Source organism: Hyperolius riggenbachi, chromosome 1 (assembly GCF_040937935.1).
Source record: "Hyperolius riggenbachi isolate aHypRig1 chromosome 1, aHypRig1.pri, whole genome shotgun sequence".
Lineage (NCBI taxonomy): Eukaryota > Metazoa > Chordata > Amphibia > Anura > Hyperoliidae > Hyperolius > Hyperolius riggenbachi.
The window spans coordinates 413,682,373-413,709,913 of NC_090646.1; the positions used below are offsets into that span (position 1 = coordinate 413,682,373).

Genomic DNA, 27,541 nt, shown 5'->3' on the forward strand with positions numbered 1-27,541 from the left:
CCGGAAAGTAGGGTGGTTGAGAGAGCTGAATTGTGGTCTTCTACGAAGCCTTCAATCAAGACATGTGAATGGCACCTAGCCCTTGAGGGCAGAAGTAAGGCAGCCTCCAGCTCTAGAATCATAGCTACCGTTATTAGGCCAACCCATGAATGGTGGCATAAGCACCAGTGTTGGCTTCTTGGCCATCCAGAAGAACGGAATACGGCCGCTCTCTTTTTAGGAAGAGAATGTTATGAATGTGGTCTAAGTCTTCTTGGAGCCAGTAAGGTTTTTTTTTTTTTTTTTGCTCAAAGTGGGGTCAATATTGTGAACCTTGACCAGGGTTGAATGTAATGTGATCTTTCATGTAAGGGGAGTTGACCTAGAGGCAGTGGCGGTTTTTGATAAGACAGCTGGTGAAAGAAAATAGGTTTTCAGGAAAGAAAGATACAGCGCATGAAATAACGCTTAGGCCCTAGTGAGATTTGAACTCACGACCCCTGGTTTACAAGACCAGTGCTCTAACCCCTGAGCTATAGAGCCACAGTGCTCTGTTGTGTAAATGTGTTAAAAAAAAAAACAAAAAAACGTTCTTGGCTGTGAAAGACTAGCAGGTAGGGGAACCGTGAAAAAACCATGCAAACGCTGTCAGAAGTGGGATTTGAACCCACGCCTCCAGGGAAGACTGCGACCTGAACGCAGCGCCTTAGACCGCTCGGCCATCCTGACACGGAGGTGCATTGTGCCACCGGAAAGTAGGGTGGTTGAGAGAGCTGAATTGTGGTCTTCTACGAAGCCTTCAATCAAGACATGTGAATGGCACCTAGCCCTTGAGGGCAGAAGTAAGGCAGCCTCCAGCTCTAGAATCATAGCTACCGTTATTAGGCCAACCCATGAATGGTGGCATAAGCACCAGTGTTGGCTTCTTGGCCATCCAGAAGAACGGAATACGGCCGCTCTCTTTTTAGGAAGAGAATGTTATGAATGTGGTCTAAGTCTTCTTGGAGCCAGTAAGGTTTTTTTTTTTTTTTTGCTCAAAGTGGGGTCAATGTTGTGAACCTTGACCAGGGTTGAATGTAATGTGATCTTTCATGTAAGGGGAGTTGACCTAGAGGCAGTGGCGGTTTTTGATAAGACAGCTGGTGAAAGAAAATAGGTTGTCAGGAAAGAAAGATACAGCGCATGAAATAACGCTTAGGCCCTAGTGAGATTTGAACTCACGACCCCTGGTTTACAAGACCAGTGCTCTAACCCCTGAGCTATAGAGCCACAGTGCTCTGTTGTGTAAATGTGTTAAAAAAAAAAAAAAAAAAAAAAACGTTCTTGGCTGTGAAAGACTAGCAGGTAGGGGAACCGTGAAAAAACCATGCAAACGCTGTCAGAAGTGGGATTTGAACCCACGCCTCCAGGGGAGACTGCGACCTGAACGCAGCGCCTTAGACCGCTTAGACATGTGAATGGCACCTAGCCCTTGAGGGCAGAAGTAAGGCAGCCTCCAGCTCTAGAATCATAGCTACCGTTATTAGGCCAACCCATGAATGGTGGCATAAGCACCAGTGTTGGATTCTTGGCCATCCAGAAGAACGGAATACGGCCGCTCTCTTTTTAGGAAGAGAATGTTATGAATGTGGTCTAAGTCTTCTTGGAGCCAGTAAGGTTTTTTTTTTTTTTTTTGCTCAAAGTGGGGTCAATGTTGTGAACCTTGACCAGGGTTGAATGTAATGTGATCTTTCATGTAAGGGGAGTTGACCTAGAGGCAGTGGCGGTTTTTGATAAGACAGCTGGTGAAAGAAAATAGGTTGTCAGGAAAGAAAGATACAGCGCATGAAATAACGCTTAGGCCCTAGTGAGATTTGAACTCACGACCCCTGGTTTACAAGACCAGTGCTCTAACCCCTGAGCTATAGAGCCACAGTGCTCTGTTGTGTAAATGTGTTAAAAAAAAAAAAAAACGTTCTTGGCTGTGAAAGACTAGCAGGTAGGGGAACCGTGAAAAAAACATGCAAACGCTGTCAGAAGTGGGATTTGAACCCACGCCTCCAGGGGAGACTGCGACCTGAACGCAGCGCCTTAGACCGCTCGGCCATCCTGACACGGAGGTGCATTGTGCCACCGGAAAGTAGGGTGGTTGAGAGAGCTGAATTGTGGTCTTCTACGAAGCCTTCAATCAAGACATGTGAATGGCACCTAGCCCTTGAGGGCAGAAGTAAGGCAGCCTCCAGCTCTAGAATCATAGCTACCGTTATTAGGCCAACCCATGAATGGTGGCATAAGCACCAGTGTTGGCTTCTTGGCCATCCAGAAGAACGGAATACGGCCGCTCTCTTTTTAGGAAGAGAATGTTATGAATGTGGTCTAAGTCTTCTTGGAGCCAGTAAGGTTTTTTTTTTTTTTTTGCTCAAAGTGGGGTCAATGTTGTGAACCTTGACCAGGGTTGAATGTAATGTGATCTTTCATGTAAGGGGAGTTGACCTAGAGGCAGTGGCGGTTTTTGATAAGACAGCTGGTGAAAGAAAATAGGTTGTCAGGAAAGAAAGATACAGCGCATGAAATAACGCTTAGGCCCTAGTGAGATTTGAACTCACGACCCCTGGTTTACAAGACCAGTGCTCTAACCCCTGAGCTATAGAGCCACAGTGCTCTGTTGTGTAAATGTGTTAAAAAAAAAAAAAAAAAAAAAACGTTCTTGGCTGTGAAAGACTAGCAGGTAGGGGAACCGTGAAAAAACCATGCAAACGCTGTCAGAAGTGGGATTTGAACCCACGCCTCCAGGGGAGACTGCGACCTGAATGCAGCGCCTTAGACCGCTCGGCCATCCTGACACGGAGGTACATTGTGCCACCGGAAAGTAGGGTGGTTGAGAGAGCTGAATTGTGGTCTTCTACGAAGCCTTCAATCAAGACATGTGAATGGCACCTAGCCCTTGAGGGCAGAAGTAAGGCAGCCTCCAGCTCTAGAATCATAGCTACCGTTATTAGGCCAACCCATGAATGGTGGCATAAGCACCAGTGTTGGCTTCTTGGCCATCCAGAAGAACGGAATACGGCCGCTCTCTTTTTAGGAAGAGAATGTTATGAATGTGGTCTAAGTCTTCTTGGAGCCAGTAAGGTTTTTTTTTTTTTTTTGCTCAAAGTGGGGTCAATGTTGTGAACCTTGACCAGGGTTGAATGTAATGTGATCTTTCATGTAAGGGGAGTTGACCTAGAGGCAGTGGCGGTTTTTGATAAGACAGCTGGTGAAAGAAAATAGGTTGTCAGGAAAGAAAGATACAGCGCATGAAATAACGCTTAGGCCCTAGTGAGATTTGAACTCACGACCCCTGGTTTACAAGACCAGTGCTCTAACCCCTGAGCTATAGAGCCACAGTGCTCTGTTGTGTAAATGTGTTAAAAAAAAAAACAAAAAAACGTTCTTGGCTGTGAAAGACTAGCAGGTAGGGGAACCGTGAAAAAACCATGCAAACGCTGTCAGAAGTGGGATTTGAACCCACGCCTCCAGGGGAGACTGCGACCTGAACGCAGCGCCTTAGACCGCTCGGCCATCCTGACACGGAGGTGCATTGTGCCACCGGAAAGTAGGGTGGTTGAGAGAGCTGAATTGTGGTCTTCTACGAAGCCTTCAATCAAGACATGTGAATGGCACCTAGCCCTTGAGGGCAGAAGTAAGGCAGCCTCCAGCTCTAGAATCATAGCTACCGTTATTAGGCCAACCCATGAATGGTGGCATAAGCACCAGTGTTGGCTTCTTGGCCATCCAGAAGAACGGAATACGGCCGCTCTCTTTTTAGGAAGAGAATGTTATGAATGTGGTCTAAGTCTTCTTGGAGCCAGTAAGGTTTTTTTTTTTTTTTTGCTCAAAGTGGGGTCAATGTTGTGAACCTTGACCAGGGTTGAATGTAATGTGATCTTTCATGTAAGGGGAGTTGACCTAGAGGCAGTGGCGGTTTTTGATAAGACAGCTGGTGAAAGAAAATAGGTTGTCAGGAAAGAAAGATACAGCGCATGAAATAACGCTTAGGCCCTAGTGAGATTTGAACTCACGACCCCTGGTTTACAAGACCAGTGCTCTAACCCCTGAGCTATAGAGCCACAGTGCTCTGTTGTGTAAATGTGTTAAAAAAAAAAACAAAAAAACGTTCTTGGCTGTGAAAGACTAGCAGGTAGGGGAACCGTGAAAAAACCATGCAAACGCTGTCAGAAGTGGGATTTGAACCCACGCCTCCAGGGGAGACTGCGACCTGAACGCAGCGCCTTAGACCGCTCGGCCATCCTGACACGGAGGTGCATTGTGCCACCGGAAAGTAGGGTGGTTGAGAGAGCTGAATTGTGGTCTTCTACGAAGCCTTCAATCAAGACATGTGAATGGCACCTAGCCCTTGAGGGCAGAAGTAAGGCAGCCTCCAGCTCTAGAATCATAGCTACCGTTATTAGGCCAACCCATGAATGGTGGCATAAGCACCAGTGTTGGCTTCTTGGCCATCCAGAAGAACGGAATACGGCCGCTCTCTTTTTAGGAAGAGAATGTTATGAATGTGGTCTAAGTCTTCTTGGAGCCAGTAAGGTTTTTTTTTTTTTTTTGCTCAAAGTGGGGTCAATGTTGTGAACCTTGACCAGGGTTGAATGTAATGTGATCTTTCATGTAAGGGGAGTTGACCTAGAGGCAGTGGCGGTTTTTGATAAGACAGCTGGTGAAAGAAAATAGGTTGTCAGGAAAGAAAGATACAGCGCATGAAATAACGCTTAGGCCCTAGTGAGATTTGAACTCACGACCCCTGGTTTACAAGACCAGTGCTCTAACCCCTGAGCTATAGAGCCACAGTGCTCTGTTGTGTAAATGTGTTAAAAAAAAAAAAACGTTCTTGGCTGTGAAAGACTAGCAGGTAGGGGAACCGTGAAAAAACCATGCAAACGCTGTCAGAAGTGGGATTTGAACCCACGCCTCCAGGGGAGACTGCGACCTGAACGCAGCGCCTTAGACCGCTCAGCCATCCTGACACGGAGGTGCATTGTGCCACCGGAAAGTAGGGTGGTTGAGAGAGCTGAATTGTGGTCTTCTACGAAGCCTTCAATCAAGACATGTGAATGGCACCTAGCCCTTGAGGGCAGAAGTAAGGCAGCCTCCAGCTCTAGAATCATAGCTACCGTTATTAGGCCAACCCATGAATGGTGGCATAAGCACCAGTGTTGGCTTCTTGGCCATCCAGAAGAACGGAATACGGCCGCTCTCTTTTTAGGAAGAGAATGTTATGAATGTGGTCTAAGTCTTCTTGGAGCCAGTAAGGTTTTTTTTTTTTTTTTTGCTCAAAGTGGGGTCAATATTGTGAACCTTGACCAGGGTTGAATGTAATGTGATCTTTCATGTAAGGGGAGTTGACCTAGAGGCAGTGGCGGTTTTTGATAAGACAGCTGGTGAAAGAAAATAGGTTTTCAGGAAAGAAAGATACAGCGCATGAAATAACGCTTAGGCCCTAGTGAGATTTGAACTCACGACCCCTGGTTTACAAGACCAGTGCTCTAACCCCTGAGCTATAGAGCCACAGTGCTCTGTTGTGTAAATGTGTTAAAAAAAACAACAAAAAAACGTTCTTGGCTGTGAAAGACTAGCAGGTAGGGGAACCGTGAAAAAACCATGCAAACGCTGTCAGAAGTGGGATTTGAACCCACGCCTCCAGGGAAGACTGCGACCTGAACGCAGCGCCTTAGACCGCTCGGCCATCCTGACACGGAGGTGCATTGTGCCACCGGAAAGTAGGGTGGTTGAGAGAGCTGAATTGTGGTCTTCTACGAAGCCTTCAATCAAGACATGTGAATGGCACCTAGCCCTTGAGGGCAGAAGTAAGGCAGCCTCCAGCTCTAGAATCATAGCTACCGTTATTAGGCCAACCCATGAATGGTGGCATAAGCACCAGTGTTGGCTTCTTGGCCATCCAGAAGAACGGAATACGGCCGCTCTCTTTTTAGGAAGAGAATGTTATGAATGTGGTCTAAGTCTTCTTGGAGCCAGTAAGGTTTTTTTTTTTTTTTGCTCAAAGTGGGGTCAATGTTGTGAACCTTGACCAGGGTTGAATGTAATGTGATCTTTCATGTAAGGGGAGTTGACCTAGAGGCAGTGGCGGTTTTTGATAAGACAGCTGGTGAAAGAAAATAGGTTGTCAGGAAAGAAAGATACAGCGCATGAAATAACGCTTAGGCCCTAGTGAGATTTGAACTCACGACCCCTGGTTTACAAGACCAGTGCTCTAACCCCTGAGCTATAGAGCCACAGTGCTCTGTTGTGTAAATGTGTTAAAAAAAAAAAAAAAAAAAAAAACGTTCTTGGCTGTGAAAGACTAGCAGGTAGGGGAACCGTGAAAAAACCATGCAAACGCTGTCAGAAGTGGGATTTGAACCCACGCCTCCAGGGGAGACTGCGACCTGAACGCAGCGCCTTAGACCGCTTAGACATGTGAATGGCACCTAGCCCTTGAGGGCAGAAGTAAGGCAGCCTCCAGCTCTAGAATCATAGCTACCGTTATTAGGCCAACCCATGAATGGTGGCATAAGCACCAGTGTTGGATTCTTGGCCATCCAGAAGAACGGAATACGGCCGCTCTCTTTTTAGGAAGAGAATGTTATGAATGTGGTCTAAGTCTTCTTGGAGCCAGTAAGGTTTTTTTTTTTTTTTTTGCTCAAAGTGGGGTCAATGTTGTGAACCTTGACCAGGGTTGAATGTAATGTGATCTTTCATGTAAGGGGAGTTGACCTAGAGGCAGTGGCGGTTTTTGATAAGACAGCTGGTGAAAGAAAATAGGTTGTCAGGAAAGAAAGATACAGCGCATGAAATAACGCTTAGGCCCTAGTGAGATTTGAACTCACGACCCCTGGTTTACAAGACCAGTGCTCTAACCCCTGAGCTATAGAGCCACAGTGCTCTGTTGTGTAAATGTGTTAAAAAAAAAAAAAAAAACGTTCTTGGCTGTGAAAGACTAGCAGGTAGGGGAACCGTGAAAAAAACATGCAAACGCTGTCAGAAGTGGGATTTGAACCCACGCCTCCAGGGGAGACTGCGACCTGAACGCAGCGCCTTAGACCGCTCGGCCATCCTGACACGGAGGTGCATTGTGCCACCGGAAAGTAGGGTGGTTGAGAGAGCTGAATTGTGGTCTTCTACGAAGCCTTCAATCAAGACATGTGAATGGCACCTAGCCCTTGAGGGCAGAAGTAAGGCAGCCTCCAGCTCTAGAATCATAGCTACCGTTATTAGGCCAACCCATGAATGGTGGCATAAGCACCAGTGTTGGCTTCTTGGCCATCCAGAAGAACGGAATACGGCCGCTCTCTTTTTAGGAAGAGAATGTTATGAATGTGGTCTAAGTCTTCTTGGAGCCAGTAAGGTTTTTTTTTTTTTTTTGCTCAAAGTGGGGTCAATGTTGTGAACCTTGACCAGGGTTGAATGTAATGTGATCTTTCATGTAAGGGGAGTTGACCTAGAGGCAGTGGCGGTTTTTGATAAGACAGCTGGTGAAAGAAAATAGGTTGTCAGGAAAGAAAGATACAGCGCATGAAATAACGCTTAGGCCCTAGTGAGATTTGAACTCACGACCCCTGGTTTACAAGACCAGTGCTCTAACCCCTGAGCTCTAGAGCCACAGTGCTCTGTTGTGTAAATGTGTTAAAAAAAAAAAAAAAAAAACGTTCTTGGCTGTGAAAGACTAACAGGTAGGGGAACCGTGAAAAAACCATGCAAACGCTGTCAGAAGTGGGATTTGAACCCACGCCTCCAGGGGAGACTGCGACCTGAACGCAGCGCCTTAGACCGCTCGGCCATCCTAACACGGAGGTGCATTGTGCCACCGGAAAGTAGGGTGGTTGAGAGAGCTGAATTGTGGTCTTCTACGAAGCCTTCAATCAAGACATGTGAATGGCACCTAGCCCTTGAGGGCAGAAGTAAGGCAGCCTCCAGCTCTAGAATCATAGCTACCGTTATTAGGCCAACCCATGAATGGTGGCATAAGCACCAGTGTTGGCTTCTTGGCCATCCAGAAGAACGGAATACGGCCGCTCTCTTTTTAGGAAGAGAATGTTATGAATGTGGTCTAAGTCTTCTTGGAGCCAGTAAGGTTTTTTTTTTTTTTTTTTGCTCAAAGTGGGGTCAATGTTGTGAACCTTGACCAGGGTTGAATGTAATGTGATCTTTCATGTAAGGGGAGTTGACCTAGAGGCAGTGGCGGTTTTTGATAAGACAGCTGGTGAAAGAAAATAGGTTGTCAGGAAAGAAAGATACAGCACATGAAATAACGCTTAGGCCCTAGTGAGATTTGAACTCACGACCCCTGGTTTACAAGACCAGTGCTCTAACCCCTGAGCTATAGAGCCACAGTGCTCTGTTGTGTAAATGTGTTAAAAAAAAAAAAAAAAAAAAAACGTTCTTGGCTGTGAAAGACTAGCAGGTAGGGGAACCGTGAAAAAACCATGCAAACGCTGTCAGAAGTGGGATTTGAACCCACGCCTCCAGGGGAGACTGCGACCTAAACGCAGCGCCTTAGACCGCTCAGCCATCCTGACACAGAGGTGCATTGTGCCACCGGAAAGTAGGGTGGTTGAGAGAGCTGAATTGTGGTCTTCTACGAAGCCTTCAATCAAGACATGTGAATGGCACCTAGCCCTTGAGGGCAGAAGTAAGGCAGCCTCCAGCTCTAGAATCATAGCTACCGTTATTAGGCCAACCCATGAATGGTGGCATAAGCACCAGTGTTGGCTTCTTGGCCATCCAGAAGAACGGAATACGGCCGCTCTCTTTTTAGGAAGAGAATGTTATGAATGTGGTCTAAGTCTTCTTGGAGCCAGTAAGGTTTTTTTTTTTTTTTTGCTCAAAGTGGGGTCAATGTTGTGAACCTTGACCAGGGTTGAATGTAATGTGATCTTTCATGTAAGGGGAGTTGACCTAGAGGCAGTGGCGGTTTTTGATAAGACAGCTGGTGAAAGAAAATAGGTTGTCAGGAAAGAAAGATACAGCGCATGAAATAACACTTAGGCCCTAGTGAGATTTGAACTCACGACCCCTGGTTTACAAGACCAGTGCTCTAACCCCTGAGCTATAGAGCCACAGTGCTCTGTTGTGTAAATGTGTTAAAAAAAAAAAAAAAAACGTTCTTGGCTGTGAAAGACTAGCAGGTAGGGGAACCGTGAAAAAACCATGCAAACGCTGTCAGAAGTGGGATTTGAACCCACGCCTCCAGGGGAGACTGCGACCTGAACGCAGCGCCTTAGACCGCTCGGCCATCCTGACACGGAGGTGCATTGTGCCACCGGAAAGTAGGGTGGTTGAGAGAGCTGAATTGTGGTCTTCTACGAAGCCTTCAATCAAGACATGTGAATGGCACCTAGCCCTTGAGGGCAGAAGTAAGGCAGCCTCCAGCTCTAGAATCATAGCTACCGTTATTAGGCCAACCCATGAATGGTGGCATAAGCACCAGTGTTGGCTTCTTGGCCATCCAGAAGAACGGAATACGGCCGCTCTCTTTTTAGGAAGAGAATGTTATGAATGTGGTCTAAGTCTTCTTGGAGCCAGTAAGGTTTTTTTTTTTTTTTTGCTCAAAGTGGGGTCAATGTTGTGAACCTTGACCAGGGTTGAATGTAATGTGATCTTTCATGTAAGGGGAGTTGACCTAGAGGCAGTGGCGGTTTTTGATAAGACAGCTGGTGAAAGAAAATAGGTTGTCAGGAAAGAAAGATACAGCACATGAAATAACGCTTAGGCCCTAGTGAGATTTGAACTCACGACCCCTGGTTTACAAGACCAGTGCTCTAACCCCTGAGCTATAGAGCCACAGTGCGCTGTTGTGTAAATGTGTTGAAAAAAAAAAAAAAAAACGTTCTTGGCTGTGAAAGACTAGCAGGTAGGGGAACCGTGAAAAAACCATGCAAACGCTGTCAGAAGTGGGATTTGAACCCACGCCTCCAGGGGAGACTGCGACCTGAACGCAGCGCCTTAGACCGCTTAGACATGTGAATGGCACCTAGCCCTTGAGGGCAGAAGTAAGGCAGCCTCCAGCTCTAGAATCATAGCTACCGTTATTAGGCCAACCCATGAATGGTGGCATAAGCACCAGTGTTGGCTTCTTGGCCATCCAGAAGAACGGAATACGGCCGCTCTCTTTTTAGGAAGAGAATGTTATGAATGTGGTCTAAGTCTTCTTGGAGCCAGTAAGGTTTTTTTTTTTTTTTTTGCTCAAAGTGGGGTCAATGTTGTGAACCTTGACCAGGGTTGAATGTAATGTGATCTTTCATGTAAGGGGAGTTGACCTAGAGGCAGTGGCGGTTTTTGATAAGACAGCTGGTGAAAGAAAATAGGTTGTCAGGAAAGAAAGATACAGCGCATGAAATAACGCTTAGGCCCTAGTGAGATTTGAACTCACGACCCCTGGTTTACAAGACCAGTGCTCTAACCCCTGAGCTATAGAGCCACAGTGCTCTGTTGTGTAAATGTGTTAAAAAAAAAAAAAAAAAACGTTCTTGGCTGTGAAAGACTAGCAGGTAGGGGAACCGTGAAAAAAACATGCAAACGCTGTCAGAAGTGGGATTTGAACCCACGCCTCCAGGGGAGACTGCGACCTGAACGCAGCGCCTTAGACCGCTCGGCCATCCTGACACGGAGGTGCATTGTGCCACCGGAAAGTAGGGTGGTTGAGAGAGCTGAATTGTGGTCTTCTACGAAGCCTTCAATCAAGACATGTGAATGGCACCTAGCCCTTGAGGGCAGAAGTAAGGCAGCCTCCAGCTCTAGAATCATAGCTACCGTTATTAGGCCAACCCATGAATGGTGGCATAAGCACCAGTGTTGGCTTCTTGGCCATCCAGAAGAACGGAATACGGCCGCTCTCTTTTTAGGAAGAGAATGTTATGAATGTGGTCTAAGTCTTCTTGGAGCCAGTAAGGTTTTTTTTTTTTTTTTGCTCAAAGTGGGGTCAATGTTGTGAACCTTGACCAGGGTTGAATGTAATGTGATCTTTCATGTAAGGGGAGTTGACCTAGAGGCAGTGGCGGTTTTTGATAAGACAGCTGGTGAAAGAAAATAGGTTGTCAGGAAAGAAAGATACAGCGCATGAAATAACGCTTAGGCCCTAGTGAGATTTGAACTCACGACCCCTGGTTTACAAGACCAGTGCTCTAACCCCTGAGCTCTAGAGCCACAGTGCTCTGTTGTGTAAATTTGTTAAAAAAAAAAAAAAAAACGTTCTTGGCTGTGAAAGACTAGCAGGTAGGGGAACCGTGAAAAAACCATGCAAACGCTGTCAGAAGTGGGATTTGAACCCACGCCTCCAGGGGAGACTGCGACCTGAACGCAGCGCCTTAGACCGCTCGGCCATCCTAACACGGAGGTGCATTGTGCCACCGGAAAGTAGGGTGGTTGAGAGAGCTGAATTGTGGTCTTCTACGAAGCCTTCAATCAAGACATGTGAATGGCACCTAGCCCTTGAGGGCAGAAGTAAGGCAGCCTCCAGCTCTAGAATCATAGCTACCGTTATTAGGCCAACCCATGAATGGTGGCATAAGCACCAGTGTTGGCTTCTTGGCCATCCAGAAGAACGGAATACGGCCGCTCTCTTTTTAGGAAGAGAATGTTATGAATGTGGTCTAAGTCTTCTTGGAGCCAGTAAGGTTTTTTTTTTTTTTTTTGCTCAAAGTGGGGTCAATGTTGTGAACCTTGACCAGGGTTGAATGTAATGTGATCTTTCATGTAAGGGGAGTTGACCTAGAGGCAGTGGCGGTTTTTGATAAGACAGCTGGTGAAAGAAAATAGGTTGTCAGGAAAGAAAGATACAGCACATGAAATAACGCTTAGGCCCTAGTGAGATTTGAACTCACGACCCCTGGTTTACAAGACCAGTGCTCTAACCCCTGAGCTATAGAGCCACAGTGCTCTGTTGTGTAAATGTGTTAAAAAAAAAAAAAAAAAAAAACGTTCTTGGCTGTGAAAGACTAGCAGGTAGGGGAACCGTGAAAAAACCATGCAAACGCTGTCAGAAGTGGGATTTGAACCCACGCCTCCATAGGAGACTGCGACCTGAACGCAGCGCCTTAGACCGCTCGGCCATCCTGACACGGAGGTGCATTGTGCAACCGGAAAGTAGGGTGGTTGAGAGAGCTGAATTGTGGTCTTCTACGAAGCCTTCAATCAAGACATGTGAATGGCACCTAGCCCTTGAGGGCAGAAGTAAGGCAGCCTCCAGCTCTAGAATCATAGCTACCGTTATTAGGCCAACCCATGAATGGTGGCATAAGCACCAGTGTTGGCTTCTTGGCCATCCAGAAGAACGGAATACGGCCGCTCTCTTTTTAGGAAGAGAATGTTATGAATGTGGTCTAAGTCTTCTTGGAGCCAGTAAGGTTTTTTTTTTTTTTTTGCTCAAAGTGGGGTCAATGTTGTGAACCTTGACCAGGGTTGAATGTAATGTGATCTTTCATGTAAGGGGAGTTGACCTAGAGGCAGTGGCGGTTTTTGATAAGACAGCTGGTGAAAGAAAATAGGTTGTCAGGAAAGAAAGATACAGCGCATGAAATAACGCTTAGGCCCTAGTGAGATTTGAACTCACGACCCCTGGTTTACAAGACCAGTGCTCTAACCCCTGAGCTCTAGAGCCACAGTGCTCTGTTGTGTAAATGTGTTAAAAAAAAAAAAAAAAAAAAACGTTCTTGGCTGTGAAAGACTAGCAGGTAGGGGAACCGTGAAAAAACCATGCAAACGCTGTCAGAAGTGGGATTTGAACCCACGCCTCCAGGGGAGACTGCGACCTGAACGCAGCGCCTTAGACCGCTCGGCCATCCTGACACGGAGGTGCATTGTGCCACCGGAAAGTAGGGTGGTTGAGAGAGCTGAATTGTGGTCTTCTACAAAGCCTTCAATCAAGACATGTGAATGGCACCTAGCCCTTGAGGGCAGAAGTAAGGCAGCCTCCAGCTCTAGAATCATAGCTACCGTTATTAGGCCAACCCATGAATGGTGGCATAAGCACCAGTGTTGGCTTCTTGGCCATCCAGAAGAACGGAATACGGCCGCTCTCTTTTTAGGAAGAGAATGTTATGAATGTGGTCTAAGTCTTCTTGGAGCCAGTAAGGTTTTTTTTTTTTTTTTGCTCAAAGTGGGGTCAATGTTGTGAACCTTGACCAGGGTTGAATGTAATGTGATCTTTCATGTAAGGGGAGTTGACCTAGAGGCAGTGGCGGTTTTTGATAAGACAGCTGTTGAAAGAAAATAGGTTGTCAGGAAAGAAAGATACAGCGCATGAAATAACGCTTAGGCCCTAGAGAGATTTGAACTCACGACCCCTGGTTTACAAGACCAGTGCTCTAACCCCTGAGCTATAGAGCCACAGTGCTCTGTTGTGTAAATGTGTTAAAAAAAAAAAAAAAAAAAAACGTTCTTGGCTGTGAAAGACTAGCAGGTAGGGGAACCGTGAAAAAACCATGCAAACGCTGTCAGAAGTGGGATTTGAACCCACGCCTCCAGGGGAGACTGCGACCTGAACGCAGCGCCTTAGACCGCTCGGCCATCCTGACACGGAGGTGCATTGTGCCACCGGAAAGTAGGGTGGTTGAGAGAGCTGAATTGTGGTCTTCTACGAAGCCTTCAATCAAGACATGTGAATGGCACCTAGCCCTTGAGGGCAGAAGTAAGGCAGCCTCCAGCTCTAGAATCATAGCTACCGTTATTAGGCCAACCCATGAATGGTGGCATAAGCACCAGTGTTGGCTTCTTGGCCATCCAGAAGAACGGAATACGGCCGCTCTCTTTTTAGGAAGAGAATGTTATGAATGTGGTCTAAGTCTTCTTGGAGCCAGTAAGGTTTTTTTTTTTTTTTGCTCAAAGTGGGGTCAATGTTGTGAACCTTGACCAGGGTTGAATGTAATGTGATCTTTCATGTAAGGGGAGTTGACCTAGAGGCAGTGGCGGTTTTTGATAAGACAGCTGGTGAAAGAAAATAGGTTGTCAGGAAAGAAAGATACAGCGCATGAAATAACGCTTAGGCCCTAGTGAGATTTGAACTCACGACCCCTGGTTTACAAGACCAGTGCTCTAACCCCTGAGCTATAGAGCCACAGTGCTTTGTTGTGTAAATGTGTTAAAAAAAAAAAAAAAAAAACGTTCTTGGCTGTGAAAGACTAGCAGGTAGGGGAACCGTGAAAAAACCATGCAAACGCTGTCAGAAGTGGGATTTGAACCCACACCTCCAGGGGAGACTGCGACCTGAACGCAGCGCCTTAGACCGCTCGGCCATCCTGACACGGAGGTGCATTGTGCCACCGGAAAGTAGGGTGGTTGAGAGAGCTGAATTGTGGTCTTCTACGAAGCCTTCAATCAAGACATGTGAATGGCACCTAGCCCTTGAGGGCAGAAGTAAGGCAGCCTCCAGCTCTAGAATCATAGCTACCGTTATTAGGCCAACCCATGAATGGTGGCATAAGCACCAGTGTTGGCTTCTTGGTCATCCAGAAGAACGGAATACGGCCGCTCTCTTTTTAGGAAGAGAATGTTATGAATGTGGTCTAAGTCTTCTTGGAGCCAGTAAGGATTTGTTTTTTTTTTTTTGCTCAAAGTGGGGTCAATGTTGTGAACCTTGACCAGGGTTGAATGTAATGTGATCTTTCATGTAAGGGGAGTTGACCTAGAGGCAGTGGCGGTTTTTGATAAGACAGCTGGTGAAAGAAAATAGGTTGTCAGGAAAGAAAGATACAGCGCATGAAATAACACTTAGGCCCTAGTGAGATTTGAACTCACGACCCCTGGTTTACAAGACCAGTGCTCTAACCCCTGAGCTCTAGAGCCACAGTGCTCTGTTGTGTAAATGCGTTTAAAAAAAAAAAAAAAAAAAAAACGTTCTTGGCTGTGAAAGACTAGCAGGTAGGGGAACCGTGAAAAAACCATGCAAATGCTGTCAGAAGTGGGATTTGAACCCACGCCTCCAGGGGAGACTGCGACCTGAACGCAGCGCCTTAGACCGCTCGGCCATCCTAACACGGAGGTGCATTGTGCCACCGGAAAGTAGGGTGGTTGAGAGAGCTGAATTGTGGTCTTCTACGAAGCCTTCAATCAAGACATGTGAATGGCACCTAGCCCTTGAGGGCAGAAGTAAGGCAGCCTCCAGCTCTAGAATCATAGCTACCGTTATTAGGCCAACCCATGAATGGTGGCATAAGCACCAGTGTTGGCTTCTTGGCCATCCAGAAGAACGGAATACGGCCGCTCTCTTTTTAGGAAGAGAATGTTATGAATGTGGTCTAAGTCTTCTTGGAGCCAGTAAGGTTTTTTTTTTTTTTTTTGCTCAAAGTGGGGTCAATGTTGTGAACCTTGACCAGGGTTGAATGTAATGTGATCTTTCATGTAAGGGGAGTTGACCTAGAGGCAGTGGCGGTTTTTTATAAGACAGCTGGTGAAAGAAAATAGGTTGTCAGGAAAGAAAGATACAGCACATGAAATAACGCTTAGGCCCTAGTGAGATTTGAACTCACGACCCCTGGTTTACAAGACCAGTGCTCTAACCCCTGAGCTATAGAGCCACAGTGCTCTGTTGTGTAAATGTGTTAAAAAAAAAAAAACAAACGTTCTTGGCTGTGAAAGACTAGCAGGTAGGGGAACCGTGAAAAAACCATGCAAACGCTGTCAGAAGTGGGATTTGAATCCACGCCTCCAGGGGAGACTGCGACCTGAACGCAGCGCCTTAGACCGCTCGGCCATCCTGACACGGAGGTGCATTGTGCCACCGGAAAGTAGGGTGGTTGAGAGAGCTGAATTGTGGTCTTCTACGAAGCCTTCAATCAAGACATGTGAATGGCACCTAGCCCTTGAGGGCAGAAGTAAGGCAGCCTCCAGCTCTAGAATCATAGCTACCGTTATTAGGCCAACCCATGAATGGTGGCATAAGCACCAGTGTTGGCTTCTTGGCCATCCAGAAGAACGGAATACGGCCGCTCTCTTTTTAGGAAGAGAATGTTATGAATGTGGTCTAAGTCTTCTTGGAGCCAGTAAGGTTTTTTTTTTTTTTTTGCTCAAAGTGGGGTCAATGTTGTGAACCTTGACCAGGGTTGAATGTAATGTGATCTTTCATGTAAGGGGAGTTGACCTAGAGGCAGTGGCGGTTTTTGATAAGACAGCTGTTGAAAGAAAATAGGTTGTCAGGAAAGAAAGATACAGCGCATGAAATAACGCTTAGGCCCTAGAGAGATTTGAACTCACGACCCCTGGTTTACAAGACCAGTGCTCTAACCCCTGAGCTATAGAGCCACAGTGCTCTGTTGTGTAAATGTGTTAAAAAAAAAAAAAAAAAAAACGTTCTTGGCTGTGAAAGACTAGCAGGTAGGGGAACCGTGAAAAAACCATGCAAACGCTGTCAGAAGTGGGATTTGAACCCACGCCTCCAGGGGAGACTGCGACCTGAACGCAGCGCCTTAGACCGCTCGGCCATCCTGACACGGAGGTGCATTGTGCCACCGGAAAGTAGGGTGGTTGAGAGAGCTGAATTGTGGTCTTCTACGAAGCCTTCAATCAAGACATGTGAATGGCACCTAGCCCTTGAGGGCAGAAGTAAGGCAGCCTCCAGCTCTAGAATCATAGCTACCGTTATTAGGCCAACCCATGAATGGTGGCATAAGCACCAGTGTTGGCTTCTTGGCCATCCAGAAGAACGGAATACGGCCGCTCTCTTTTTAGGAAGAGAATGTTATGAATGTGGTCTAAGTCTTCTTGGAGCCAGTAAGGTTTTTTTTTTTTTTTGCTCAAAGTGGGGTCAATGTTGTGAACCTTGACCAGGGTTGAATGTAATGTGATCTTTCATGTAAGGGGAGTTGACCTAGAGGCAGTGGCGGTTTTTGATAAGACAGCTGGTGAAAGAAAATAGGTTGTCAGGAAAGAAAGATACAGCGCATGAAATAACGCTTAGGCCCTAGTGAGATTTGAACTCACGACCCCTGGTTTACAAGACCAGTGCTCTAACCCCTGAGCTATAGAGCCACAGTGCTTTGCTGTGTAAATGTGTTAAAAAAAATAAAAAAAAAACGTTCTTGGCTGTGAAAGACTAGCAGGTAGGGGAACCGTGAAAAAACCATGCAAACGCTGTCAGAAGTGGGATTTGAACCCACACCTCCAGGGGAGACTGCAACCTGAACGCAGCGCCTTAGACCGCTCGGCCATCCTGACACGGAGGTGCATTGTGCCACCGGAAAGTAGGGTGGTTGAGAGAGCTGAATTGTGGTCTTCTACGAAGCCTTCAATCAAGACATGTGAATGGCACCTAGCCCTTGAGGGCAGAAGTAAGGCAGCCTCCAGCTCTAGAATCATAGCTACCGTTATTAGGCCAACCCATGAATGGTGGCATAAGCACCAGTGTTGGCTTCTTGGTCATCCAGAAGAACGGAATACGGCCGCTCTCTTTTTAGGAAGAGAATGTTATGAATGTGGTCTAAGTCTTCTTGGAGCCAGTAAGGATTTGTTTTTTTTTTTTTGCTCAAAGTGGGGTCAATGTTGTGAACCTTGACCAGGGTTGAATGTAATGTGATCTTTCATGTAAGGGGAGTTGACCTAGAGGCAGTGGCGGTTTTTGATAAGACAGCTGGTGAAAGAAAATAGGTTGTCAGGAAAGAAAGATACAGCGCATGAAATAACACTTAGGCCCTAGTGAGATTTGAACTCACGACCCCTGGTTTACAAGACCAGTGCTCTAACCCCTGAGCTCTAGAGCCACAGTGCTCTGTTGTGTAAATGCGTTTAAAAAAAAAAAAAAAAAAAAAACGTTCTTGGCTGTGAAAGACTAGCAGGTAGGGGAACCGTGAAAAAACCATGCAAATGCTGTCAGAAGTGGGATTTGAACCCACGCCTCCAGGGGAGACTGCGACCTGAACGCAGCGCCTTAGACCGCTCGGCCATCCTAACACGGAGGTGCATTGTGCCACCGGAAAGTAGGGTGGTTGAGAGAGCTGAATTGTGGTCTTCTACGAAGCCTTCAATCAAGACATGTGAATGGCACCTAGCCCTTGAGGGCAGAAGTAAGGCAGCCTCCAGCTCTAGAATCATAGCTACCGTTATTAGGCCAACCCATGAATGGTGGCATAAGCACCAGTGTTGGCTTCTTGGCCATCCAGAAGAACGGAATACGGCCGCTCTCTTTTTAGGAAGAGAATGTTATGAATGTGGTCTAAGTCTTCTTGGAGCCAGTAAGGTTTTTTTTTTTTTTTTTGCTCAAAGTGGGGTCAATGTTGTGAACCTTGACCAGGGTTGAATGTAATGTGATCTTTCATGTAAGGGGAGTTGACCTAGAGGCAGTGGCGGTTTTTGATAAGACAGCTGGTGAAAGAAAATAGGTTGTCAGGAAAGAAAGATACAGCACATGAAATAACGCTTAGGCCCTAGTGAGATTTGAACTCACAACCCCTGGTTTACAAGACCAGTGCTCTAACCCCTGAGCTATAGAGCCACAGTGCTCTGTTGTGTAAATGTGTTAAAAAAAAAAAAAAAAAAACGTTCTTGGCTGTGAAAGACTAGCAGGTAGGGGAACCGTGAAAAAACCATGCAAACGCTGTCAGAAGTGGGATTTGAACCCACGCCTCCAGGGGAGACTGCGACCTGAACGCAGCGCCTTAGACCGCTCGGCCATCCTGACACGGAGGTGCATTGTGCAACCGGAAAGTAGGGTGGTTGAGAGAGCTGAATTGTGGTCTTCTACGAAGCCTTCAATCAAGACATGTGAATGGCACCTAGCCCTTGAGGGCAGAAGTAAGGCAGCCTCCAGCTCTAGAATCATAGCTACCGTTATTAGGCCAACCCATGAATGGTGGCATAAGCACCAGTGTTGGCTTCTTGGCCATCCAGAAGAACGGAATACGGCCGCTCTCTTTTTAGGAAGAGAATGTTATGAATGTGGTCTAAGTCTTCTTGGAGCCAGTAAGGTTTTTTGTTTTTTTTTGCTCAAAGTGGGGTCAATGTTGTGAACCTTGACCAGGGTTGAATGTAATGTGATCTTTCATGTAAGGGGAGTTGACCTAGAGGCAGTGGCGGTTTTTGATAAGACAGCTGGTGAAAGAAAATAGGTTGTCAGGAAAGAAAGATACAGCGCATGAAATAACGCTTAGGCCCTAGTGAGATTTGAACTCACGACCCCTGGTTTACAAGACCAGTGCTCTAACCCCTGAGCTCTAGAGCCACAGTGCTCTGTTGTGTAAATGTGTTAAAAAAAAAAAAAAAAAACGTTCTTGGCTGTGAAAGACTAGCAGGTAGGGGAACCGTGAAAAAACCATGCAAACGCTGTCAGAAGTGGGATTTGAACCCACGCCTCCAGGGGAGACTGCGACCTGAACGCAGCGCCTTAGACCGCTCGGCCATCCTGACACGGAGGTGCATTGTGCCACCGGAAAGTAGGGTGGTTGAGAGAGCTGAATTGTGGTCTTCTACAAAGCCTTCAATCAAGACATGTGAATGGCACCTAGCCCTTGAGGGCAGAAGTAAGGCAGCCTCCAGCTCTAGAATCATAGCTACCGTTATTAGGCCAACCCATGAATGGTGGCATAAGCACCAGTGTTGGCTTCTTGGCCATCCAGAAGAACGGAATACGGCCGCTCTCTTTTTAGGAAGAGAATGTTATGAATGTGGTCTAAGTCTTCTTGGAGCCAGTAAGGTTTTTTTTTTTTTTTTTGCTCAAAGTGGGGTCAATGTTGTGAACCTTGACCAGGGTTGAATGTAATGTGATCTTTCATGTAAGGGGAGTTGACCTAGAGGCAGTGGCGGTTTTTGATAAGACAGCTGGTGAAAGAAAATAGGTTGTCAGGAAAGAAAGATACAGCACATGAAATAACGCTTAGGCCCTAGTGAGATTTAAACTCACGACCCCTGGTTTACAAGACCAGTGCTCTAACCCCTGAGCTATAGAGCCACAGTGCTCTGTTGTGTAAATGTGTTAAAAAAAAAAAAAAAAAAAAACGTTCTTGGCTGTGAAAGACTAGCAGGTAGGGGAACCGTGAAAAAACCATGCAAACGCTGTCAGAAGTGGGATTTGAACCCACGCCTCCAGGGGAGACTGCGACCTGAACGCAGCGCCTTAGACCGCTCGGCCATCCTGACACGGAGGTGCATTGTGCCACCGGAAAGTAGGGTGGTTGAGAGAGCTGAATTGTGGTCTTCTACAAAGCCTTCAATCAAGACATGTGAATGGCACCTAGCCCTTGAGGGCAGAAGTAAGGCAGCCTCCAGCTCTAGAATCATAGCTACCGTTATTAGGCCAACCCATGAATGGTGGCATAAGCACCAGTGTTGGCTTCTTGGCCATCCAGAAGAACGGAATACGGCCGCTCTCTTTTTAGGAAGAGAATGTTATGAATGTGGTCTAAGTCTTCTTGGAGCCAGTAAGGTTTTTTTTTTTTTTTTTGCTCAAAGTGGGGTCAATGTTGTGAACCTTGACCAGGGTTGAATGTAATGTGATCTTTCATGTAAGGGGAGTTGACCTAGAGGCAGTGGCGGTTTTTGATAAGACAGCTGGTGAAAGAAAATAGGTTGTCAGGAAAGAAAGATACAGCACATGAAATAACGCTTAGGCCCTAGTGAGATTTAAACTCACGACCCCTGGTTTACAAGACCAGTGCTCTAACCCCTGAGCTATAGAGCCACAGTGCTCTGTTGTGTAAATGTGTTAAAAAAAAAAAAAAAAAAAAAACGTTCTTGGCTGTGAAAGACTAGCAGGTAGGGGAACCGTGAAAAAACCATGCAAACGCTGTCAGAAGTGGGATTTGAACCCACGCCTCCAGGGGAGACTGCGACCTGAACGCAGCGCCTTAGACCGCTCGGCCATCCTGACACGGAGGTGCATTGTGCCACCGGAAAGTAGGGTGGTTGAGAGAGCTGAATTGTGGTCTTCTACGAAGCCTTCAATCAAGACATGTGAATGGCACCTAGCCCTTGAGGGCAGAAGTAAGGCAGCCTCCAGCTCTAGAATCATAGCTACCGTTATTAGGCCAACCCATGAATGGTGGCATAAGCACCAGTGTTGGCTTCTTGGCCATCCAGAAGAACGGAATACGGCCGCTCTCTTTTTAGGAAGAGAATGTTATGAATGTGGTCTAAGTCTACTTGGAGCCAGTAAGGTTTTTTTTTTTTTTTGCTCAAAGTGGGGTCAATGTTGTGAACCTTGACCAGGGTTGAATGTAATGTGATCTTTCATGTAAGGGGAGTTGACCTAGAGGCAGTGGCGGTTTTTGATAAGACAGCTGGTGAAAGAAAATAGGTTGTCAGGAAAGAAAGATACAGCGCATGAAATAACGCTTAGGCCCTAGTGAGATTTGAACTCACGACCCCTGGTTTACAAGACCAGTGCTCTAACCCCTGAGCTATAGAGCCACAGTGCTCTGTTGTGTAAATGTGTTAAAAAAAAAAAAAAAAAAAAAAGTTCTTGGCTGTGAAAGACTAGCAGGTAGGGGAACCGTGAAAAAACCATGCAAACGCTGTCAGAAGTGGGATTTGAACCCACGGCTCCAGGGAAGACTGCGACCTGAACACAGCGCCTTAGACCGCTCGGCCATCCTGACACGGAGGTGCATTGTGCCACCGGAAAGTAGGGTGGTTGAGAGAGCTGAATTGTGGTCTTCTACGAAGCCTTCAATCAAGACATGTGAATGGCACCTAGCCCTTGAGGGCAGAAGTAAGGCAGCCTCCAGCTCTAGAATCATAGCTACCGTTATTAGGCCAACCCATGAATGGTGGCATAAGCACCAGTGTTGGCTTCTTGGCCATCCAGAAGAACGGAATACGGCCGCTCTCTTTTTAGGAAGAGAATGTTATGAATGTGGTCTAAGTCTTCTTGGAGCCAGTAAGGTTTTTTTTTTTTTTTGCTCAAAGTGGGGTCAATGTTGTGAACCTTGACCAGGGTTGAATGTAATGTGATCTTTCATGTAAGGGAAATTGACCTAGAGGCAGTGGCGGTTTTTGATAAGACAGCTGGTGAAAGAAAATAGGTTGTCAGGAAAGAAAGATACAGCGCATGAAATAACGCTTAGGCCCTAGTGAGATTTGAACTCACGACTCCTGGTTTACAAGACCAGTGCTCTAACCCCTGAGCTATAGAGCCACAGTGCTCTGTTGTGTAAATGTGTTAAAAAAAAAAAAAAAAAAAACGTTCTTGGCTGTGAAAGACTAGCAGGTAGGGGAACCGTGAAAAAACCATGCAAACGCTGTCAGAAGTGGGATTTGAACCCACGCCTCCAGGGGAGACTGCGACCTGAACGCAGCGCCTTAGACCGCTCGGCCATCCTAACACGGAGGTGCATTGTGCCACCGGAAAGTAGGGTGGTTGAGAGAGCTGAATTGTGGTCTTCTACGAAGCCTTCAATCAAGACATGTGAATGGCACCTAGCCCTTGAGGGCAGAAGTAAGGCAGCCTCCAGCTCTAGAATCATAGCTACCGTTATTAGGCCAACCCATGAATGGTGGCATAAGCACCAGTGTTGGCTTCTTGGCCATCCAGAAGAACGGAATACGGCCGCTCTCTTTTTAGGAAGAGAATGTTATGAATGTGGTCTAAGTCTTCTTGGAGCCAGTAAGGTTTTTTTTTTTTTTTTTGCTCAAAGTGGGGTCAATGTTGTGAACCTTGACCAGGGTTGAATGTAATGTGATCTTTCATGTAAGGGGAGTTGACCTAGAGGCAGTGGCGGTTTTTGATAAGACAGCTGGTGAAAGAAAATAGGTTGTCAGGAAAGAAAGATACAGCACATGAAATAACGCTTAGGCCCTAGTGAGATTTGAACTCACGACCCCTGGTTTACAAGACCAGTGCTCTAACCCCTGAGCTATAGAGCCACAGTGCTCTGTTGTGTAAATGTGTTAAAAAAAAAAAAAAAAAAAAACGTTCTTGGCTGTGAAAGACTAGCAGGTAGGGGAACCGTGAAAAAACCATGCAAACGCTGTCAGAAGTGGGATTTGAACCCACGCCTCCATAGGAGACTGCGACCTGAACGCAGCGCCTTAGACCGCTCGGCCATCCTGACACGGAGGTGCATTGTGCAACCGGAAAGTAGGGTGGTTGAGAGAGCTGAATTGTGGTCTTCTACGAAGCCTTCAATCAAGACATGTGAATGGCACCTAGCCCTTGAGGGCAGAAGTAAGGCAGCCTCCAGCTCTAGAATCATAGCTACCGTTATTAGGCCAACCCATGAATGGTGGCATAAGCACCAGTGTTGGCTTCTTGGCCATCCAGAAGAACGGAATGCGGCCGCTCTCTTTTTAGGAAGAGAATGTTATGAATGTGGTCTAAGTCTTCTTGGAGCCAGTAAGGTTTTTTTTTTTTTTTTGCTCAAAGTGGGGTCAATGTTGTGAACCTTGACCAGGGTTGAATGTAATGTGATCTTTCATGTAAGGGGAGTTGACCTAGAGGCAGTGGCGGTTTTTGATAAGACAGCTGGTGAAAGAAAATAGGTTGTCAGGAAAGAAAGATACAGCGCATGAAATAACGCTTAGGCCCTAGTGAGATTTGAACTCACGACCCCTGGTTTACAAGACCAGTGCTCTAACCCCTGAGCTCTAGAGCCACAGTGCTCTGTTGTGTAAATGTGTTAAAAAAAAAAAAAAAAAAAACGTTCTTGGCTGTGAAAGACTAGCAGGTAGGGGAACCGTGAAAAAACCATGCAAACGCTGTCAGAAGTGGGATTTGAACCCACGCCTCCAGGGGAGACTGCGACCTGAACGCAGCGCCTTAGACCGCTCGGCCATCCTGACACGGAGGTGCATTGTGCCACCGGAAAGTAGGGTGGTTGAGAGAGCTGAATTGTGGTCTTCTACAAAGCCTTCAATCAAGACATGTGAATGGCACCTAGCCCTTGAGGGCAGAAGTAAGGCAGCCTCCAGCTCTAGAATCATAGCTACCGTTATTAGGCCAACCCATGAATGGTGGCATAAGCACCAGTGTTGGCTTCTTGGCCATCCAGAAGAACGGAATACGGCCGCTCTCTTTTTAGGAAGAGAATGTTATGAATGTGGTCTAAGTCTTCTTGGAGCCAGTAAGGTTTTTTTTTTTTTTTTGCTCAAAGTGGGGTCAATGTTGTGAACCTTGACCAGGGTTGAATGTAATGTGATCTTTCATGTAAGGGGAGTTGACCTAGAGGCAGTGGCGGTTTTTGATAAGACAGCTGTTGAAAGAAAATAGGTTGTCAGGAAAGAAAGATACAGCGCATGAAATAACGCTTAGGCCCTAGAGAGATTTGAACTCACGACCCCTGGTTTACAAGACCAGTGCTCTAACCCCTGAGCTATAGAGCCACAGTGCTCTGTTGTGTAAATGTGTTAAAAAAAAAAAAAAAAAAACGTTCTTGGCTGTGAAAGACTAGCAGGTAGGGGAACCGTGAAAAAACCATGCAAACGCTGTCAGAAGTGGGATTTGAACCCACGCCTCCAGGGGAGACTGCGACCTGAACGCAGCGCCTTAGACCGCTCGGCCATCCTGACACGGAGGTGCATTGTGCCACCGGAAAGTAGGGTGGTTGAGAGAGCTGAATTGTGGTCTTCTACGAAGCCTTCAATCAAGACATGTGAATGGCACCTAGCCCTTGAGGGCAGAAGTAAGGCAGCCTCCAGCTCTAGAATCATAGCTACCGTTATTAGGCCAACCCATGAATGGTGGCATAAGCACCAGTGTTGGCTTCTTGGCCATCCAGAAGAACGGAATACGGCCGCTCTCTTTTTAGGAAGAGAATGTTATGAATGTGGTCTAAGTCTTCTTGGAGCCAGTAAGGTTTTTTTTTTTTTTTGCTCAAAGTGGGGTCAATGTTGTGAACCTTGACCAGGGTTGAATGTAATGTGATCTTTCATGTAAGGGGAGTTGACCTAGAGGCAGTGGCGGTTTTTGATAAGACAGCTGGTGAAAGAAAATAGGTTGTCAGGAAAGAAAGATACAGCGCATGAAATAACGCTTAGGCCCTAGTGAGATTTGAACTCACGACCCCTGGTTTACAAGACCAGTGCTCTAACCCCTGAGCTCTAGAGCCACAGTGCTCTGTTGTGTAAATGTGTTAAAAAAAAAAAAAAAAAAAACGTTCTTGGCTGTGAAAGACTAGCAGGTAGGGGAACCGTGAAAAAACCATGCAAACGCTGTCAGAAGTGGGATTTGAACCCACGCCTCCAGGGGAGACTGCGACCTGAACGCAGCGCCTTAGACCGCTCGGCCATCCTGACACGGAGGTGCATTGTGCCACCGGAAAGTAGGGTGGTTGAGAGAGCTGAATTGTGGTCTTCTACAAAGCCTTCAATCAAGACATGTGAATGGCACCTAGCCCTTGAGGGCAGAAGTAAGGCAGCCTCCAGCTCTAGAATCATAGCTACCGTTATTAGGCCAACCCATGAATGGTGGCATAAGCACCAGTGTTGGCTTCTTGGCCATCCAGAAGAACGGAATACGGCCGCTCTCTTTTTAGGAAGAGAATGTTATGAATGTGGTCTAAGTCTTCTTGGAGCCAGTAAGGTTTTTTTTTTTTTTTTGCTCAAAGTGGGGTCAATGTTGTGAACCTTGACCAGGGTTGAATGTAATGTGATCTTTCATGTAAGGGGAGTTGACCTAGAGGCAGTGGCGGTTTTTGATAAGACAGCTGTTGAAAGAAAATAGGTTGTCAGGAAAGAAAGATACAGCGCATGAAATAACGCTTAGGCCCTAGAGAGATTTGAACTCACGACCCCTGGTTTACAAGACCAGTGCTCTAACCCCTGAGCTATAGAGCCACAGTGCTCTGTTGTGTAAATGTGTTAAAAAAAAAAAAAAAAAAACGTTCTTGGCTGTGAAAGACTAGCAGGTAGGGGAACCGTGAAAAAACCATGCAAACGCTGTCAGAAGTGGGATTTGAACCCACGCCTCCAGGGGAGACTGCGACCTGAACGCAGCGCCTTAGACCGCTCGGCCATCCTGACACGGAGGTGCATTGTGCCACCGGAAAGTAGGGTGGTTGAGAGAGCTGAATTGTGGTCTTCTACGAAGCCTTCAATCAAGACATGTGAATGGCACCTAGCCCTTGAGGGCAGAAGTAAGGCAGCCTCCAGCTCTAGAATCATAGCTACCGTTATTAGGCCAACCCATGAATGGTGGCATAAGCACCAGTGTTGGCTTCTTGGCCATCCAGAAGAACGGAATACGGCCGCTCTCTTTTTAGGAAGAGAATGTTATGAATGTGGTCTAAGTCTTCTTGGAGCCAGTAAGGTTTTTTTTTTTTTTTGCTCAAAGTGGGGTCAATGTTGTGAACCTTGACCAGGGTTGAATGTAATGTGATCTTTCATGTAAGGGGAGTTGACCTAGAGGCAGTGGCGGTTTTTGATAAGACAGCTGGTGAAAGAAAATAGGTTGTCAGGAAAGAAAGATACAGCGCATGAAATAACGCTTAGGCCCTAGTGAGATTTGAACTCACGACCCCTGGTTTACAAGACCAGTGCTCTAACCCCTGAGCTATAGAGCCACAGTGCTTTGTTGTGTAAATGTGTTAAAAAAAAAAAAAAAAAAACGTTCTTGGCTGTGAAAGACTAGCAGGTAGGGGAACCGTGAAAAAACCATGCAAACGCTGTCAGAAGTGGGATTTGAACCCACACCTCCAGGGGAGACTGCGACCTGAACGCAGCGCCTTAGACCGCTCGGCCATCCTGACACGGAGGTGCATTGTGCCACCGGAAAGTAGGGTGGTTGAGAGAGCTGAATTGTGGTCTTCTACGAAGCCTTCAATCAAGACATGTGAATGGCACCTAGCCCTTGAGGGCAGAAGTAAGGCAGCCTCCAGCTCTAGAATCATAGCTACCGTTATTAGGCCAACCCATGAATGGTGGCATAAGCACCAGTGTTGGCTTCTTGGTCATCCAGAAGAACGGAATACCGCCGCTCTCTTTTTAGGAAGAGAATGTTATGAATGTGGTCTAAGTCTTCTTGGAGCCAGTAAGGATTTGTTTTTTTTTTTTTGCTCAAAGTGGGGTCAATGTTGTGAACCTTGACCAGGGTTGAATGTAATGTGATCTTTCATGTAAGGGGAGTTGACCTAGAGGCAGTGGCGGTTTTTGATAAGACAGCTGGTGAAAGAAAATAGGTTGTCAGGAAAGAAAGATACAGCGCATGAAATAACACTTAGGCCCTAGTGAGATTTGAACTCACGACCCCTGGTTTACAAGACCAGTGCTCTAACCCCTGAGCTCTAGAGCCACAGTGCTCTGTTGTGTAAATGCGTTTAAAAAAAAAAAAAAAAAAAAAACGTTCTTGGCTGTGAAAGACTAGCAGGTAGGGGAACCGTGAAAAAACCATGCAAATGCTGTCAGAAGTGGGATTTGAACCCACGCCTCCAGGGGAGACTGCGACCTGAACGCAGCGCCTTAGACCGCTCGGCCATCCTAACACGGAGGTGCATTGTGCCACCGGAAAGTAGGGTGGTTGAGAGAGCTGAATTGTGGTCTTCTACGAAGCCTTCAATCAAGACATGTGAATGGCACCTAGCCCTTGAGGGCAGAAGTAAGGCAGCCTCCAGCTCTAGAATCATAGCTACCGTTATTAGGCCAACCCATGAATGGTGGCATAAGCACCAGTGTTGGCTTCTTGGCC

The 27,541-nt window shown here is 46.5% G+C and overlaps 53 non-coding genes across 53 annotated transcripts; all 53 read right to left on the bottom strand.

Moving 5' to 3' along the window:
• Positions 1-449: 449 nt before the first annotated feature.
• TRNAT-UGU (transfer RNA threonine (anticodon UGU)) lies at positions 450-522 on the bottom strand. The gene has a single exon. It is a non-coding gene; the product is annotated as a tRNA-Thr (tRNA).
• A 103-nt stretch (positions 523-625) lies between these two features.
• TRNAL-CAG (transfer RNA leucine (anticodon CAG)) lies at positions 626-708 on the bottom strand. Its single transcript has one exon. It is a non-coding gene; the product is annotated as a tRNA-Leu (tRNA).
• A 467-nt stretch (positions 709-1,175) lies between these two features.
• On the bottom strand, positions 1,176-1,248 carry TRNAT-UGU (transfer RNA threonine (anticodon UGU)). Its single transcript has one exon. It is a non-coding gene; the product is annotated as a tRNA-Thr (tRNA).
• Positions 1,249-1,817: 569 nt separating this feature from the next.
• TRNAT-UGU (transfer RNA threonine (anticodon UGU)) lies at positions 1,818-1,890 on the bottom strand. The gene has a single exon. It is a non-coding gene; the product is annotated as a tRNA-Thr (tRNA).
• Positions 1,891-1,989: 99 nt separating this feature from the next.
• TRNAL-CAG (transfer RNA leucine (anticodon CAG)) lies at positions 1,990-2,072 on the bottom strand. The gene has a single exon. It is a non-coding gene; the product is annotated as a tRNA-Leu (tRNA).
• Positions 2,073-2,539: 467 nt separating this feature from the next.
• On the bottom strand, positions 2,540-2,612 carry TRNAT-UGU (transfer RNA threonine (anticodon UGU)). Its single transcript has one exon. It is a non-coding gene; the product is annotated as a tRNA-Thr (tRNA).
• Positions 2,613-3,268: 656 nt separating this feature from the next.
• TRNAT-UGU (transfer RNA threonine (anticodon UGU)) lies at positions 3,269-3,341 on the bottom strand. The gene has a single exon. It is a non-coding gene; the product is annotated as a tRNA-Thr (tRNA).
• A 103-nt stretch (positions 3,342-3,444) lies between these two features.
• TRNAL-CAG (transfer RNA leucine (anticodon CAG)) lies at positions 3,445-3,527 on the bottom strand. The gene has a single exon. It is a non-coding gene; the product is annotated as a tRNA-Leu (tRNA).
• Positions 3,528-3,994: 467 nt separating this feature from the next.
• Positions 3,995-4,067, bottom strand: TRNAT-UGU (transfer RNA threonine (anticodon UGU)). Its single transcript has one exon. It is a non-coding gene; the product is annotated as a tRNA-Thr (tRNA).
• A 103-nt stretch (positions 4,068-4,170) lies between these two features.
• TRNAL-CAG (transfer RNA leucine (anticodon CAG)) lies at positions 4,171-4,253 on the bottom strand. Its single transcript has one exon. It is a non-coding gene; the product is annotated as a tRNA-Leu (tRNA).
• A 467-nt stretch (positions 4,254-4,720) lies between these two features.
• Positions 4,721-4,793, bottom strand: TRNAT-UGU (transfer RNA threonine (anticodon UGU)). The gene has a single exon. It is a non-coding gene; the product is annotated as a tRNA-Thr (tRNA).
• Positions 4,794-4,890: 97 nt separating this feature from the next.
• TRNAL-CAG (transfer RNA leucine (anticodon CAG)) lies at positions 4,891-4,973 on the bottom strand. Its single transcript has one exon. It is a non-coding gene; the product is annotated as a tRNA-Leu (tRNA).
• A 468-nt stretch (positions 4,974-5,441) lies between these two features.
• Positions 5,442-5,514, bottom strand: TRNAT-UGU (transfer RNA threonine (anticodon UGU)). The gene has a single exon. It is a non-coding gene; the product is annotated as a tRNA-Thr (tRNA).
• Positions 5,515-5,617: 103 nt separating this feature from the next.
• Positions 5,618-5,700, bottom strand: TRNAL-CAG (transfer RNA leucine (anticodon CAG)). The gene has a single exon. It is a non-coding gene; the product is annotated as a tRNA-Leu (tRNA).
• A 466-nt stretch (positions 5,701-6,166) lies between these two features.
• TRNAT-UGU (transfer RNA threonine (anticodon UGU)) lies at positions 6,167-6,239 on the bottom strand. Its single transcript has one exon. It is a non-coding gene; the product is annotated as a tRNA-Thr (tRNA).
• Positions 6,240-6,808: 569 nt separating this feature from the next.
• Positions 6,809-6,881, bottom strand: TRNAT-UGU (transfer RNA threonine (anticodon UGU)). Its single transcript has one exon. It is a non-coding gene; the product is annotated as a tRNA-Thr (tRNA).
• A 101-nt stretch (positions 6,882-6,982) lies between these two features.
• TRNAL-CAG (transfer RNA leucine (anticodon CAG)) lies at positions 6,983-7,065 on the bottom strand. Its single transcript has one exon. It is a non-coding gene; the product is annotated as a tRNA-Leu (tRNA).
• Positions 7,066-7,708: 643 nt separating this feature from the next.
• On the bottom strand, positions 7,709-7,791 carry TRNAL-CAG (transfer RNA leucine (anticodon CAG)). The gene has a single exon. It is a non-coding gene; the product is annotated as a tRNA-Leu (tRNA).
• A 469-nt stretch (positions 7,792-8,260) lies between these two features.
• Positions 8,261-8,333, bottom strand: TRNAT-UGU (transfer RNA threonine (anticodon UGU)). The gene has a single exon. It is a non-coding gene; the product is annotated as a tRNA-Thr (tRNA).
• A 106-nt stretch (positions 8,334-8,439) lies between these two features.
• TRNAL-UAG (transfer RNA leucine (anticodon UAG)) lies at positions 8,440-8,522 on the bottom strand. Its single transcript has one exon. It is a non-coding gene; the product is annotated as a tRNA-Leu (tRNA).
• Positions 8,523-8,989: 467 nt separating this feature from the next.
• On the bottom strand, positions 8,990-9,062 carry TRNAT-UGU (transfer RNA threonine (anticodon UGU)). The gene has a single exon. It is a non-coding gene; the product is annotated as a tRNA-Thr (tRNA).
• Positions 9,063-9,163: 101 nt separating this feature from the next.
• On the bottom strand, positions 9,164-9,246 carry TRNAL-CAG (transfer RNA leucine (anticodon CAG)). Its single transcript has one exon. It is a non-coding gene; the product is annotated as a tRNA-Leu (tRNA).
• Positions 9,247-9,713: 467 nt separating this feature from the next.
• Positions 9,714-9,786, bottom strand: TRNAT-UGU (transfer RNA threonine (anticodon UGU)). The gene has a single exon. It is a non-coding gene; the product is annotated as a tRNA-Thr (tRNA).
• Positions 9,787-10,350: 564 nt separating this feature from the next.
• On the bottom strand, positions 10,351-10,423 carry TRNAT-UGU (transfer RNA threonine (anticodon UGU)). The gene has a single exon. It is a non-coding gene; the product is annotated as a tRNA-Thr (tRNA).
• Positions 10,424-10,525: 102 nt separating this feature from the next.
• TRNAL-CAG (transfer RNA leucine (anticodon CAG)) lies at positions 10,526-10,608 on the bottom strand. The gene has a single exon. It is a non-coding gene; the product is annotated as a tRNA-Leu (tRNA).
• A 641-nt stretch (positions 10,609-11,249) lies between these two features.
• Positions 11,250-11,332, bottom strand: TRNAL-CAG (transfer RNA leucine (anticodon CAG)). Its single transcript has one exon. It is a non-coding gene; the product is annotated as a tRNA-Leu (tRNA).
• A 468-nt stretch (positions 11,333-11,800) lies between these two features.
• Positions 11,801-11,873, bottom strand: TRNAT-UGU (transfer RNA threonine (anticodon UGU)). The gene has a single exon. It is a non-coding gene; the product is annotated as a tRNA-Thr (tRNA).
• Positions 11,874-11,978: 105 nt separating this feature from the next.
• Positions 11,979-12,061, bottom strand: TRNAL-CAG (transfer RNA leucine (anticodon CAG)). Its single transcript has one exon. It is a non-coding gene; the product is annotated as a tRNA-Leu (tRNA).
• A 645-nt stretch (positions 12,062-12,706) lies between these two features.
• On the bottom strand, positions 12,707-12,789 carry TRNAL-CAG (transfer RNA leucine (anticodon CAG)). The gene has a single exon. It is a non-coding gene; the product is annotated as a tRNA-Leu (tRNA).
• A 645-nt stretch (positions 12,790-13,434) lies between these two features.
• On the bottom strand, positions 13,435-13,517 carry TRNAL-CAG (transfer RNA leucine (anticodon CAG)). The gene has a single exon. It is a non-coding gene; the product is annotated as a tRNA-Leu (tRNA).
• Positions 13,518-13,983: 466 nt separating this feature from the next.
• TRNAT-UGU (transfer RNA threonine (anticodon UGU)) lies at positions 13,984-14,056 on the bottom strand. The gene has a single exon. It is a non-coding gene; the product is annotated as a tRNA-Thr (tRNA).
• Positions 14,057-14,159: 103 nt separating this feature from the next.
• On the bottom strand, positions 14,160-14,242 carry TRNAL-CAG (transfer RNA leucine (anticodon CAG)). Its single transcript has one exon. It is a non-coding gene; the product is annotated as a tRNA-Leu (tRNA).
• Positions 14,243-14,891: 649 nt separating this feature from the next.
• TRNAL-CAG (transfer RNA leucine (anticodon CAG)) lies at positions 14,892-14,974 on the bottom strand. Its single transcript has one exon. It is a non-coding gene; the product is annotated as a tRNA-Leu (tRNA).
• Positions 14,975-15,442: 468 nt separating this feature from the next.
• TRNAT-UGU (transfer RNA threonine (anticodon UGU)) lies at positions 15,443-15,515 on the bottom strand. The gene has a single exon. It is a non-coding gene; the product is annotated as a tRNA-Thr (tRNA).
• An 828-nt stretch (positions 15,516-16,343) lies between these two features.
• On the bottom strand, positions 16,344-16,426 carry TRNAL-CAG (transfer RNA leucine (anticodon CAG)). The gene has a single exon. It is a non-coding gene; the product is annotated as a tRNA-Leu (tRNA).
• Positions 16,427-16,892: 466 nt separating this feature from the next.
• On the bottom strand, positions 16,893-16,965 carry TRNAT-UGU (transfer RNA threonine (anticodon UGU)). Its single transcript has one exon. It is a non-coding gene; the product is annotated as a tRNA-Thr (tRNA).
• Positions 16,966-17,800: 835 nt separating this feature from the next.
• Positions 17,801-17,883, bottom strand: TRNAL-CAG (transfer RNA leucine (anticodon CAG)). Its single transcript has one exon. It is a non-coding gene; the product is annotated as a tRNA-Leu (tRNA).
• Positions 17,884-18,351: 468 nt separating this feature from the next.
• On the bottom strand, positions 18,352-18,424 carry TRNAT-UGU (transfer RNA threonine (anticodon UGU)). Its single transcript has one exon. It is a non-coding gene; the product is annotated as a tRNA-Thr (tRNA).
• Positions 18,425-18,527: 103 nt separating this feature from the next.
• TRNAL-CAG (transfer RNA leucine (anticodon CAG)) lies at positions 18,528-18,610 on the bottom strand. The gene has a single exon. It is a non-coding gene; the product is annotated as a tRNA-Leu (tRNA).
• Positions 18,611-19,252: 642 nt separating this feature from the next.
• On the bottom strand, positions 19,253-19,335 carry TRNAL-CAG (transfer RNA leucine (anticodon CAG)). Its single transcript has one exon. It is a non-coding gene; the product is annotated as a tRNA-Leu (tRNA).
• A 646-nt stretch (positions 19,336-19,981) lies between these two features.
• TRNAL-CAG (transfer RNA leucine (anticodon CAG)) lies at positions 19,982-20,064 on the bottom strand. The gene has a single exon. It is a non-coding gene; the product is annotated as a tRNA-Leu (tRNA).
• Positions 20,065-20,711: 647 nt separating this feature from the next.
• Positions 20,712-20,794, bottom strand: TRNAL-CAG (transfer RNA leucine (anticodon CAG)). Its single transcript has one exon. It is a non-coding gene; the product is annotated as a tRNA-Leu (tRNA).
• A 466-nt stretch (positions 20,795-21,260) lies between these two features.
• On the bottom strand, positions 21,261-21,333 carry TRNAT-UGU (transfer RNA threonine (anticodon UGU)). The gene has a single exon. It is a non-coding gene; the product is annotated as a tRNA-Thr (tRNA).
• An 831-nt stretch (positions 21,334-22,164) lies between these two features.
• Positions 22,165-22,247, bottom strand: TRNAL-CAG (transfer RNA leucine (anticodon CAG)). The gene has a single exon. It is a non-coding gene; the product is annotated as a tRNA-Leu (tRNA).
• Positions 22,248-22,715: 468 nt separating this feature from the next.
• On the bottom strand, positions 22,716-22,788 carry TRNAT-UGU (transfer RNA threonine (anticodon UGU)). The gene has a single exon. It is a non-coding gene; the product is annotated as a tRNA-Thr (tRNA).
• Positions 22,789-22,893: 105 nt separating this feature from the next.
• Positions 22,894-22,976, bottom strand: TRNAL-CAG (transfer RNA leucine (anticodon CAG)). Its single transcript has one exon. It is a non-coding gene; the product is annotated as a tRNA-Leu (tRNA).
• A 644-nt stretch (positions 22,977-23,620) lies between these two features.
• TRNAL-CAG (transfer RNA leucine (anticodon CAG)) lies at positions 23,621-23,703 on the bottom strand. Its single transcript has one exon. It is a non-coding gene; the product is annotated as a tRNA-Leu (tRNA).
• A 643-nt stretch (positions 23,704-24,346) lies between these two features.
• On the bottom strand, positions 24,347-24,429 carry TRNAL-CAG (transfer RNA leucine (anticodon CAG)). Its single transcript has one exon. It is a non-coding gene; the product is annotated as a tRNA-Leu (tRNA).
• A 643-nt stretch (positions 24,430-25,072) lies between these two features.
• TRNAL-CAG (transfer RNA leucine (anticodon CAG)) lies at positions 25,073-25,155 on the bottom strand. The gene has a single exon. It is a non-coding gene; the product is annotated as a tRNA-Leu (tRNA).
• Positions 25,156-25,798: 643 nt separating this feature from the next.
• On the bottom strand, positions 25,799-25,881 carry TRNAL-CAG (transfer RNA leucine (anticodon CAG)). Its single transcript has one exon. It is a non-coding gene; the product is annotated as a tRNA-Leu (tRNA).
• Positions 25,882-26,347: 466 nt separating this feature from the next.
• On the bottom strand, positions 26,348-26,420 carry TRNAT-UGU (transfer RNA threonine (anticodon UGU)). Its single transcript has one exon. It is a non-coding gene; the product is annotated as a tRNA-Thr (tRNA).
• Positions 26,421-26,523: 103 nt separating this feature from the next.
• On the bottom strand, positions 26,524-26,606 carry TRNAL-CAG (transfer RNA leucine (anticodon CAG)). The gene has a single exon. It is a non-coding gene; the product is annotated as a tRNA-Leu (tRNA).
• Positions 26,607-27,255: 649 nt separating this feature from the next.
• TRNAL-CAG (transfer RNA leucine (anticodon CAG)) lies at positions 27,256-27,338 on the bottom strand. Its single transcript has one exon. It is a non-coding gene; the product is annotated as a tRNA-Leu (tRNA).
• Between the last annotated feature and the right edge of the window lie 203 nt (positions 27,339-27,541).